The sequence below is a fragment of the Vespula vulgaris genome, chromosome 8, assembly GCF_905475345.1.
Source record: "Vespula vulgaris chromosome 8, iyVesVulg1.1, whole genome shotgun sequence".
Lineage (NCBI taxonomy): Eukaryota > Metazoa > Arthropoda > Insecta > Hymenoptera > Vespidae > Vespula > Vespula vulgaris.
In genome coordinates this window covers 6,399,658-6,413,267 of record NC_066593.1, presented here as the reverse complement: position 1 = coordinate 6,413,267, position 13,610 = coordinate 6,399,658, and the positions used below count along the sequence as shown (strand labels likewise).

The following is a 13,610-nucleotide window of genomic DNA, read 5'->3' as shown; positions in this document are numbered from 1 at the left end:
TAGCGGAATTAAAACGAATGGAAAAAAAGGAAAATGACGGTAGTACGGATTTGAGAGTCAAAAATTGATTAGTGTTGTCTCCGGAACAAAAAGAATTGAAATTAATGCCGATAATAGATTACGCGAGAACAGGTGGTTGTGCAAACGATGCCTTCGTATCACCGAGAAGCTGAGGTTACATCCAAGGGATTAACCCTCATCGATCGAAAGATTCGGCCGGAAAGCAGCGATTGCGGCTATTTCGAAAGCAAACCTATCACTTTACCGCATGATTTGTAAACTGATAGAAGCCTGACGAAGAAAAACGATAATGAATCTATCTATCTACCTACCTACATATATATACACACACACACACACACACACACACACACACATATATATATATATATATATATATATATATATGGATAAATAAATATCATCGAAGATGAAATCTCATTAATTTTTCCAACGTTTATTAAACGTTCCGATAAAAAATGAAGGATTTATAAAAATCGTCACGATTGAAAGGAACCAAATCAAACTCTGAGATACTTAGTGTAAACTGGTTAAATTTAAATATTATGATAGAGATATTTTCGTTGATTACTTTAACATATGTTCGATCGTTTATAAAGAGATTTTAAACAAATGGAGATATCGCAGACATTTTTCTTTTTCCTTTCCTTTTCTTTCCTTTACTTTCCTTTCCTTCCCTATCCTTTTCTATAATAAGAATTAATTCCACGATTTAAACTGACCTGTAATTTCTAACAGAAAAGAGTCCTGAGAAAACGATACTCGGAGTCAAATGCGGAACGACGATCGAACTCATTGGAGCGTAATTCGCACCTCGAAAAGAAAAGAATCCGATAGATATAATACCAGCTATCAACGCCAGAACGATAGAATAATAATTTAGAAGATTAATAGGATTTTTACCGTACCCATACCCATAGGTCGAGTCACTGTTCCGTCCCGGAGGATTTAGTTTATATAGAGAACACATACGTGACCGAGACGGCTGGTAGGAGCTTAAATCTCTGAGTGAATTTTTCCATGATGACGCGAAACGAAAACAGATATATATTATTGGTCACGTACGACATTCGTTAAAAACAAATCGTTTACTATTCGCAAGAATCATTTTATTCGTCCATTTACTAAGTGCCGGTAAGCTCCTTTGACCGTGATCCGAAAAGAGATTAAAAAGGGAAGCTTTGAAGAGAAGATCATCGAACATAGTTTTCGAAAGATCTTCAAACCATGAATTTTATCTCCTATCATCGTCGTCTTCTTTATAATGTACTACGTCGTCATAAAAGGGAAAAGGAGAAGAAAAAAATGAAAGAAGAAAGGGGGAAAAAAAACATAAAAAAGTGTCGATTTAAAGGAAAGATAGATGCACCCACCCACTCTCTCTCTCTCTCTCTCTCTCTCTCTTTCTCTTCTAGGTCGTTCCATAAACCACCAAGAAAAAGAGGGAAATGATCTCCGTCCTTATCGCCGCGGATACGGTTTTTAAATCTTCAAGATGGAAAAGACGAGAAAAGAAAGATAGAAAGAGAGAAAGAAAGAGAGAGAAAAAAAGAGAGAGAGAGAGAGAGGTAGAGAAAAGAAATACACAGGTTGGAAGAGATGGAGAGAAGACGAGCGGGTAAAGACTTCTCTCGTAACAGGAAGCGGCTGGGGTCACGGACGACGTTCTAACGTAACGGACGCGTTCTCGTGCTGCACGAGAAAAGAAGAAAGAAAGAGAGGGAGGTTGAGATAGAAAGAGAGAGATAGAGAGAAAGAGAGAGAGAGAGAATGGGGGAGAGAGAGGGAAATGTACACGCTACGGCAGAAACCGGCCTCGTCGTTGTTTGGCTTGTTCGTTAAGATAGGACTTTAAATACATTCCGTGTATTCCAACGAACCAAGCCAAGAATTGTTAACTGTTAACAACTTAGTATTATATTATCGACGAAACTTAGAACGATGAAGCGAGTATATAAGTTTGTATACTCGGTACGTGCGTATTGGATATATTGGTCCATTTCTATGTCCAAGGACATCGCTCGATAAACGAAAGAATAGCATAGATGTTTGGATTCGTTCCAATTTTTACTTTGTAAAAATACACGTAAAAGAATTCTAACGTCCTTGGATTTTTTTCGCTGTGTTTTGTTAATCGAAGTATGTAAGAATAGTCAAACGATAAGGAAAGAGAAAAATCAGAAAATCTTTCTCTTTCTTTTATTTTCTTTTTTTTTTATTTTTATTTTTGTTGACAAGACCGAACGATTAGAAATAAACTATTTGTATTTTCGAAAGGATTTGTATGATACTACGAAAGGAAATATACGAGAACGTCGACCTGAAAGCTATCAATTAAGCAAATCCTGATTCGACTTTATCGTAACAAATAAAATTAATTAGAACGCGATATAGACGAAGAAGAGAAACAGAGAAATAGAGAGTTAGAGAAATAGAGAAAGAGAAATATTTGCCTCTAGGACGAAGTAATTTCTTCGAGTATTAGCAAGTAGTAACTTGAAATGTTTGCACGTTCGTAACTGCTTCGGAAATTCCTTCTATTGCTCTCCGATAGTCGCAGGAGACCATAATTCAGAACTAAGAGGAACATCCTTAATCCCGCGAGTATCCTACTATATCGTATCCTACTATAGTAGATAAACTATTCCGATAGCAGATATCTTTCAGCGCGATAAAATATGTATGATCGATATTCCTCAGTGAAAAGAAGCAAGAATCGACCTAAATTCGTCTAGATCAATGTTTATCCAACATACATACATATAGCACGATCTAAGTTAACACGATCTAAAAGAATACGAATCGTACGATTACATTTTCTTTTTTCAACGCAAAACGTAAAGAAAAATAAAAGATATATTTTATTTCGTAACGTTTACTTCGATCAACTTTCCCTTATCGAACTTGTTTCCTACGATTCGTTTACTTTTCAGTTCTTCCTCGAAATAAATTAAACAACGTTAAGGATCATTTTTTTTTTTTTTCGTACTAACTTAACTTCCGTATTTTAATTTCGTGTCGTTATCAGACAAAATTAAAATTTCGCAGAGCAGAACCTATAGAAATTTTTCTCATTTTCTCCGAACATAAGGATAAATTAAAACGACATAGATATTATCGGTACGCTCGAGTACAACGACCGCATGTTCCTTTGTTCGAAAGGAGAGATATATCGTAGACATCTCGTCGATATCGAGCTCGAAGTTACGAACGTCGTACCGCACTGCACCGCACCGCACCGGACTGCACCGCATTGTACCACATTGCACCGCACTAAGACGAGTTTTATCGTACTCGTGTTTATTGCATCAACCATTCGTAACTACGTTCGGCCGCCTTACATTCTCTTAATTTTGTTTTTTGCTTTTTCCTTTTTTTTTTTTTACAATCAACCACGAATTCACGTTTATTCCAACTTGTTTTGAAAACAAACGAGTATGTTCCACGTTGTTTCTTTTTTCTTCTTCCTTTTTTTTTCTTACGCCCTAGAAAAATCTTGGATATTTCTATTTAATTTTATTTAAATAGATTGTCAAGGACAATCAAGAATTCGACCATTTACAAGACAATTTTGCGAAATATTTTATGAACGAAAGTATAATCCGCGAATTCTGTGGACATTAATTCACCTGATAAATGGGCGCGGGTGCGAATGCATTTAACGAACTTGCGAAACGAAGTTTCGAACTGCTAACAAGGCAAACGTCGCGTCGCTTCACGGGGAAGCCGAGCAGAAAGAGAAGTATGCTTTTGCGTGAAAAAAATGCATTCTTTGAAAAGTCGAAAAGTCGTGGTTATATCAATGATGTCCTTTGGATGACATATTTACCAAGATATAATCTTCTTTTATTTATCGACTTTCGATCGAAGAATAAAAAGTAAAAAATATTTGCAGATTATTTTACGCTCTTCGATACATAATACATACATGCATATAGAAGGTTACATAGTAGACAATTGCAAAAATATTTTTTTCATTTTTTAAATATGCTTATTGTTAGTTCTGTACGCTCGTCGAACCGAATATTTTTTCTTTCGAAGAAAATTTCCATTGGAGAAAGGAAGGACAATAATATAACGTGCTACCAATTTACACACAGTGACTGTTTCTGTGTATTTCGCCCACTACTTGGCTCGCCCAAGTATGCTCTTTTGTTGTAAGAATTAATGAGACAAAAGAACCGAGAAGTGAAATAACTGGGAAACAATCGACGTGTCTTTCGATAGTCTTATTATTTCCAGTTAAAATTTTTTCGCCGTTCAGAAGATTGCGATTTATAAGTTACCCGGAAAAAAATTTACGTAAATCCGTTATACCTATAAATCAGTAAAAATATCGCACAAAAAATATTGCACAAAAGATACATCATTCTGGTAAATATCGTACGGTTAAAAAAATACTAAAATAACTTGCTAAATAAAACTCGTGAAAATTCTCAACGAATATTTATATATCTAATTACAGATTATAATTACGAAATATATGTATATATATACATATACATATATATCTATATAATATATAAATATATGTATCTCAATGATCATTCTCTCGTTAAAAAGACATTATGGTTTCAATTTTAAAAGTAGCTTTACAGTTCAGAGTACGCACTATTTCTCAAATCCGTGCTAGCGAAAAATTAGATCAGACGTACGTTAACGCTGCGAAGACGAAGTAGTAATATATAGAAGGATCAGTAGAGAATCGCTTAGGAATGCGGATAGGCTAGAAAGCAAGCCACGTCTCTCTCGTGCTCTCAAGCCATTGCACGTGGGTAAAACACGCGCGCACCGTCACGGATATGTCGAGCGGTGAACCGAGAGATGGATATCGGCGTTTCAAGAGACTCCAGAGATCCGGTCTTCTCGTTCTCGCGGAATCATCCCCACCAGCCGTAGATCTCTGGATAAAGCTCCTCGAGGCGTATGCTTCTCGATATTTCCATTCATCGTTTAATATCGAATACGAAAAAAAGAAAAAGAAAGAAAAAAAAGAGAGAGAGAAAAAGGAAAATGCGAAATCGACGTCTTCCTTTCTATTTTTACTCTTTTTATCGTTAAATTCGAGCCGTTGATTAAATTTCGCACTATTCCTATCTCAATTTACGCGTATCAATATTGCGATGAAGAACAATACGCTATATATATATATATATATATATATATATATATATATATATATATATATATATATACATGTGTATACATAGTTATATATCTGTATTTGTATATTGGATTTTTACGTATATGAACACATTTTTATATGCCCCTCTTGCATTTTACCTTTTTTTTTTCTTTTACAAAGCGATCGTGTTCGATGTAACTGATAGAAACGTATCGACGAGTAACGTGCGAATGGCGTAACCGACGCGACCAATGGCGGAAGAGATTCGTTGCATTCTCATGACCTTAATATAAAACGAGAACTGAACCAATGCGAAAGCTAATACGCGGCGATCGAACCGGAAACTTTTGCTGCCTTTTCTCTTATTTTTTTATTTTTTATTTTTTTTTTATTTTATTTTTTTTCTTTAAATAATGCAATCAAAAACATACCCTAATAAAAATCTCATTTTTATTTCTATTTATTGATATACGTGCGTTCGTTGAAAGTCGATAATAGAGTACTACGTATCTACCGGTTGCCGTATTCGTCCCTGAATACCGGTTAATTAATCGAAAGTAACGTCTATACGAATATAACGACCTACATCCGAAATGCATTATATTATGATTGCTTTTATACTTATATTATGAAAATAAATAATCGTAAATGACGTGTATCTGCGTATGTATATATAGATATATATATATATACACACACACATACAGATTCACGTGTGTGTGTGTGTGTATTTAAGTCAAATTTAAGATAAAATATCACCAATAATTACAATAAATTCGCTCGAAATTAATAACATTCTGATAAATTAACGCAAAACTTTTATAATTATACATTTTATAATGATACGCTTCATAATGATACAAATACGAAATTGTTCGAATATAATTTCGTATATTCCGTCAGTGGTATAAAGTCACGTACGGAAACGTTCTCTGGTCTCTGCTGTTTGATTATATCGTTGAAAAGTAATGATAAAAAAAGAAAAAAGAAAAAAAAAACGTAAACAAAACCAAATAAAAACAACTACAAGAAACATCTCATTGAAGGATTTCATCCAAGTATAAAGGCAAATATGAAAATCTTTTCTAGTTATCGTCGTCGAAAATAAATAATGAGAAAAAGATTAACGGACGAATGAAATTTGCGACGTATTTAAATATCATTGATGCATTTCAATGTATACGAATACGTATGTATGAGAATATTCTATAGTCTTTCTCTTGCGTTATTTGATCTATTTGCTGAAAAGGAACAATGACAAAGAGACTAACGTATAAACGAAAACATTCCGGACGATCCAAATTTTATTAAAGGATTTCAATGTCGAAGCTCGTTCTCAGAAAAGACGTGAACGATCTCTTCCTCTCTTTCTCTCTTCTCTCTTCTCTCTACTCCCTCCCTCTCTTTCGAAGAAGTGCAATGTCCGTGTCGATCGACAAGAGCTTCGACTTATTATCGACGCTTTCGCAAAGCAAGTCTCTCTTGTTCGAACAAAGAATCCTTGCTTCTCGATAATACGTCCGCATTCCTCGATACGACCATATATATTATATATATATATATATATATATATATATATATATAATGTTATTATTATACTATAACATCTTATGTGCATAACGTGTATCGATATATAACGTGGTTACATAAAATTAACATCTATCGTTTTCACCATTCACCTTTAACGAGTTTGCTTCTTCGAAGCAAACGACTTCGTACCGTTAGTCTCCGTTGGAAACTTTGTCGATTAATATTATAAAAATTCTGGCTGGTATATATCATCGTCGTTATTGTAGGATATCGAGGTTAGAATTCGGAGCGTGTAAATATGGCGCCAAACTCGTTGAAATTATATCGCCTAACGGTCGCCAATCGATCGATGCTTGAATTTCGGTTTATACGTAAAAGACGATAAAAAGTGGAACTTTTGTTCGAGAGAGAGAGAGAGAGAGACGATCTTAAATATTAGAAATATTAGAAATATTTCATTCCTTTCGACGATGAATACTATTTGAGGTAAGAAGCATCGTCGGTACGACGCGACACGAAAGAATCAAAATACGTTTCGTAATTTCTTGGCGGCCTTAGAGATAAAGAAGGAAGAGAAAGAGAGAGAGAAAAAGAGAGAAAGAGATTGCAACAACAAACATGGTCACGTGACGCTAGATTCAATAAGTATACTCACACCTCAATGTCACCTTCCGCATCGATCGAGATCCGAGTAATCTAAAAAGGTCCTCGTCAAGGTCGCAGCAGAAGAAAGACGAAAGGAACAACCGGATGCTGAAAGAAGAAGGCCTCTTCGTTCTTCGTGGAAGACTCGAATATTCTTCGCTTCTTCGGTAGATTTTCTTCGAAGGTTGGCACGGAAGACGGAAAGAGACAAGCAGAAAGAGATTGAATAAAAGAGAGGAAGAGAGAGAGAGGGAAGAGAGAGAAGGAAAGATAGAAAGATAGGAAGGAAGAGAGAAATAGAGAAAGGGAGAGGGAGAGGAAGAATGTGACACACGCGAAATAATAACGGAGAGTAGTCGGGCGTTCGTACCGAATTTACTACGTGGCGAAAAACGTGAATGCGTCGACGATATGATGGAATATCCGTGTCACCGTCGTCGTCGTCGTCGCACGGATACCGAACGAACCAGCACCGGCGTCGGACGACGCGATCTCATCCCTACGACGGAGCACGGATGACTGACGGTTTGGTCCACCCCGCCGAGTGAGTTTACTGCGCTCGTCGCTGTCCCCCACTCCTTGCCTATCCCCACCATTGCACGACCGTTGCCGCTCCTAAGCTACCCCCACCACCTCGCTAGCATTGCCGCGGCAGCGCGCTCTCAGTCTCTCGACGACCGTTCGACTCTATGTGTCTTTTCTCTTTCCTTCTTTCTTCCTTTCTCTCTCTCTCTCTCTCTCTCTTTCTCTCCCCCGCTCTCTCTCTCTCTCTATCGCTCTCTCTCTTTCTCTCTCTTTCTTTCTCTTTGCACCTTCGTTCTTTGAAAGAAAGAGAGAAAGAGAACGATAGACGTATGGACAGCAACGAGTAAGGTTGAGGATGTTCTCTCAGTATCGTCGTAACGTTATTGCATCGCCCTGCAGTCGGATTTACCATTCGTAATTCGCTACAGAAAAACTTTGTTTTAGATTAGCAATAAGCTTTTCCCTATTTCGTTTTCTCTCTATTTTACTTTACCCTTCTTTATATATTCTTTCTTTTTCTCTTTCTTTTTTTCTTCAATTTTCTCTCTCTCTCTCTCTCTCTCTCTCTCTCTCTCTCTTTTTATTCGATAAAACGACGAAAAGAGACGAGAGCTCCCGCCGGATATTTGACCCAGAAAAGGCACCGTCTCGAATCGAGGGAAAATGATTTCCCGTTATGGCTCGTAGGAAGTCGTTGGTTTTTTTGCCATATTACAAGCGTCGAGCAGCGTTTGTTGATACCGAATTAGCAAAAATTACTCAAATTCCATCGATTTCCTGCAAAATCGTTTGAATTTACATGCACTCGTATTTCGACGGGAGGAAAAAGCTTGGAAGTTCAATACTCGAAGAAAAAAATATAAAGAAACTTGTCGAAAAATAATGACGATGGTAAAAAGATCGATATTATTACGGAACTTTGTAATTCGGAGTTACGATATCAAGGGTTCTGGAAAATCTTGAATCGTTCCTGAAGGTTCCGGCGCAAACTCGTCTTCTCTTCCTTTCTTTTCGCATCTCTTCTCTTACCACGGATCTTTTATTCGTTTGGACGTAGCCAGCCACGTTGGTGAACTTGGAACGTAGGAATAAGTAGCGGCATCCAAACCTTTCTCTCTCGCACTTTCATCCGTTCGTTTTCTTCTTCGTTTCCTTCTTCTCTCTATACAGAGTGTGGGTAAAGAGAGAGAGAGACAAAGAGAGTGTGAGTGTGAGTGGGAGTGAGAGAGGGTAGGTTAAAAAGAGAAAGAGAGGAGTGAAGTAACGGCGCTACAAATACCTAAGCGAACCTTAAACAGAATGAGAAAGAGAGAAACTTCCTGGTTCTCCCTTCCCCCTTTTTAGTCTCGTCGTTCTCGTCGTCATCGTCGTCGTCGTTGTCGTTGCCATTGTCGTTGTCGTTGTCGTTGCATTGTCGTGTCGTTGTCGTTGTCGTTGTCGCATGTTTTCCTGTTACATTTCCACTCAAGTACGCATGCGTGCACAATCCCTTCCAACGTTTAGACAATGCGGTAATAAAATTTCCTTATCCCTCCATCGTGAAAATCGATGCCACAGTGGGGAGCGCTGCGCAATCAAACGACGTCTTTTATAAAGTAAGGTATTATTATAAATTTTAATAACGCTTAGTTTTACTTTAAAAATTTAATATGACGGTACCCGAAACAGCTTCAGAATTCAAAAAAGGAAAGAAAAAAGAGAAGAATAGAAATAAATAAACGTGCGATTTTTAATTAAATGCAATCGCAATATCCAATCACCGTTTTATTTATTCGTAGATTTTTTAATGAATGTCGAATAAATGGATAAAGAGAAATAAGGGATAATAGAAAAATATTTAGAAAAGGTAAAGTCGTTTGAAAATTTGATTACATTAAATCACGATGAATTCAACGAAGAGCGAACTACGTATGTGCATTCTTAACTTAATGATTCGAAAAATAATTGTAACGATTCATTTCCCTCGTGACACGTAAAAATACGTAGCGGTATCTTTTGCAAGCAGATGGTAAACGATGAGGATGCGTAAACGTGCTTGAATGAACGAACGCCTATATTCTTTGCGTGACTTCACAGTCGTGCACGCACGAACGCATGTTATTCTAATACATTCTCTTATCTTCCTCGACAGATCCGAAATGTGAAAGACATGCGTTTTTATGTACTGATTTAAATCGCTTTTGTGAAACGTGAGATAACGTTTTCGGTAATCGTTGTCACGCGTTTGAACTTACTAATTGGACAACAGGTAACGCATAAAAATGTAGATTATTAAGATTTTTTTCTTCTTTTTCGATAGAGCTCCGTGATATCGATATTTTACAAAAAAAATTTTTGCAATTTTCCTTATCCCTTTCATCGTTTTCATTGTAAAGTTCTTCTATTTAGATTTCGTGTTATTTAATTAAATTCTTTCAAAATATTAATCTGAAATGACTTTTCGGTAAAAAATTAATTCGCTGTTGTGCTTACTTTGCATTTCTTCATCGAATGTAATCTCGTGAAGCATCATTCATGCTTCTGGCTAGGTTATCTTATAATCATTCTCTAGAATTTCATAGTTATCGAACTCGGCATAAACTAATCAACTTTGATATGAATCAAAATATAACTAACTTGTATGCAAAGAATAACTTTCTAGCTGGATGATTATTGTCAGTTTAAATGTATGTATGTATTATAAATATATATACATACATACATACATACATATATATATATATATTTATACACATACACACATATATACGTCGAAAATCAATCGAAAGTACTTTATATGCACGAACATCGTTGGAAGAAGACGCGACAGGCATAGTTGATCGAACGACTCTAACAAAGATCGAAGAAGGGAAATTCCGTTCGATATCCGGCTCGTCGTATAAGCATCGATAGTGATGCGGCACACTGACGCCTTTTTCGTCCCATCATTCTCGTTTTCTCCATCTTCTCTCTCGAATCGATATCGTCAGCCCCTTATCCAGGACTTGCGTCGCCTAAGACGACGAATTAAAGCCGAACGAGGTGATCCGGTTGGATGGAAGGTCTTGGATAATGGAGAGACGAGACGTACTATGCCACGGGATTTTCGGACTGAATGAAATCACCAACGATAGACGAGTGAAATCTTTCAACTCGAGAGATTAAATCTTGTCTTGTCTGAACCTTGAATGACATTGTCTATTCGCAACAATAATAAATAATATATCGCTAATGCTGTTCTTATGCTCGAGAACCTCGCGTTTTTTTTCACGATTGTAAATATATCTCGGTAAATATGTAAATATACAGTTCCACGAAACGCGTCGCAGAAATTTCCTCTTTACAAATTTATCCTATTTCATAGAGTCTTCTATGTAGTATGAAAGCTTTTTTTCATTTATAGCTTTACGTACTTATATCCTATATAAATTTGTATTATGCAAGCTATATAGGTATGACGTATAGAATAGTTTAGTTTATCTTTTTGGAAAATGTAATATATATTTTTCCCGTTGCTTGATTTCGACTTGTTTGCTTTCCGCGTATACTCTTCCAACATTTTTATGCTCTATCTATTTGGATCCCCGATTTTCAAACGGAACATTCTCATGAAACATGAGGAAGGGAAAACGACGCTTGCGAATAGCAGAAAATAGAGAAGGACACGTAATTAACTTTTTAAAAGTTTCTCACTTCCAAAATTTTTGGAACGTGCCGTTAAAGTTACATCAGCTACGAACGACGTGAGACTTTCGTCCAGTCGACTCGTGTACGTACATCTACGGCTGAAAATTGTCCAAAGTTTTCTAAATCATTCCAACAATGAAAAAAAGGAAGTGGTAAAAAAAGGATTACCTAGATTAGAACGATAAAAAATAAAGGAAATTTAAAAAAGCTTGCGATCGGTTTCTTTTAAATTTATTTGTTACACGTAGTATTTTTACAAATTAACACTACCTTTCCTCCGATAAATTTTTCACACATGAAAGCCTCCAGTGATTCTTCGCTCTAATTATTTCTTTCTCTTCCTCTCTCTCTCTCTCTCTCTCTCTCTCTCTCTCTTTCTTTTCCTCTCTTTCGTTTTCTATTTTGACCAACGATATTTACGATCCATATTTTTCTACTCCAAGGAATTTCATTATCGGTGAAACGTCGACGGGTCCCTTTCGTAACCCTTTCGAACGATAGTACGTTTCATGTACTTGTCTTTCCTAAATTGCTTAGATACAAGTGCACAAGAGCATAAGAAGCAATGGTAGTAAGAAAAGAAACTCTTTATATACTTACTTTAATACTCAACTCCTTTTTTAATGCCACTAAAACTACGGAGAAAACATCCGTGCAATTTTCTCCCGTCTCATGTTCACGTAGCTTAATATTTTTACCTTATAAGAGTGGGGAAAAAGAATAAAAAAGAAAAAAGAAGAAAGCTATTTCGTTATCTAAACAGCTTAGTCTTGATCTAAATTCTTTGCCTAGATAATAATAACTTATCTTTTAGATTCATCAATTAAAAAGCAAAACAAGTATAAAGTGCAATTAGAAAAAGTATTGTTAAAAAAATATTGTTAATAATCAATGATAAAGATATAATAAAACAATGTATGCCTACGTTTATTAACAGAACGTTTTAGATAATTATAGAGATGAAAATATATACATGGATACGTACAATATTTATCTGTTAGAAAGTAAACTATTGAAAATACGTTCGCCAATAATTTAATATTTTCCAAACGATAAAAATTTTACGACTAACCTAGCGTGATAGTAGTTTTACGTATGGATAGAAAAATTGGTGTAATCAAAATATACATTACGATGGACCTTAACCTTAGGGATATCTTTGCCATCGGTCGTATGTTATAACAAGTGGATATCAGATATCCGTTGCTTCTACCTCTTTCTCGAATCTTTCAAGCTAAAAATCAGCGATGTAAGCTCTCGAAGCTCTTCCGGAGTTCGACCTTACTCACCATTCTTTATTGCAGCGGTAAATCTTCAAAGTACTACCGTTGCTTGATGGCTAGCTTCTCTGAAAAACACCAACTAAACTCGCCGTTCTCTTAAATCTAACGCTTTTATAAGTGTGATTTATTTTCATACTAAACGCAACTCCACACGTTACGCTTTATACATACCCACCCTATCTTTCTTACTTCCTGCGATTATACACGTTCTCTTTTTCCATCGTCGATTCAACTCGTTAAAAGATCCTACTATTTTTTTTTCTCATGTTTAATCATATCACCTAATCTGATTTAAATTAAAATTGTCTTCCATCTTGGAAAGATGACAACCAACGATGATAATATTTTAATCGATCGTTAATATTCAAGAAATAATAAAAACTATTTTTCATACGTATATACATGTATGTATTATATATAAGTATTTATTTATATTTCTTCTAATTTTATCTTGTAATTCACGATGTTCACACGTCAACCGTTTAAACGAGACAAAATAAACCCTATGTATTTCTTGGACCTCGTCGAGGTCTTCATAAGATAAAAAAAATGAAGAAAAAAAAAAAACTATTTCCAGATAGTATGACGTGTGACGTTTAACTTCGTTAACAGGATGTGATGCAACGATATACTGGCCAGATTATCCAGAAACGTCGGTTTATTTGTATTTCGGATGACGCAAGAACTATCTGCTCTCTATTTTTCTTCTTTCTTTTTTGTAAGTACTTCTTTCGAATAATCTTTTAATTTATAACGGTCTGTTCGTGGAAAAAGGTTTGAGATTGATAGTGAGTCAAAGCCAACTAAAGTTTTCC

General features: G+C 35.8%; 1 protein-coding gene across 4 annotated transcripts in view; it reads right to left on the bottom strand.

Annotated features, from left to right (window-relative positions):
* Positions 1 to 7,845, bottom strand: part of LOC127065750 (furin-like protease 1) — a 175,464-nt gene extending 167,619 nt beyond the window's left edge. The window contains exon 1 of one of the 4 annotated variants that reach the window (XM_050998543.1): positions 7,332 to 7,845. The gene's annotated coding sequence lies outside the window, so the exon portion shown is untranslated. The remainder of the gene's footprint in view (positions 1 to 7,331) is intronic. The other 3 variants (XM_050998544.1, XM_050998541.1, XM_050998545.1) reach the window with 3 other exon arrangements.
* Between the last annotated feature and the right edge of the window lie 5,765 nt (positions 7,846 to 13,610).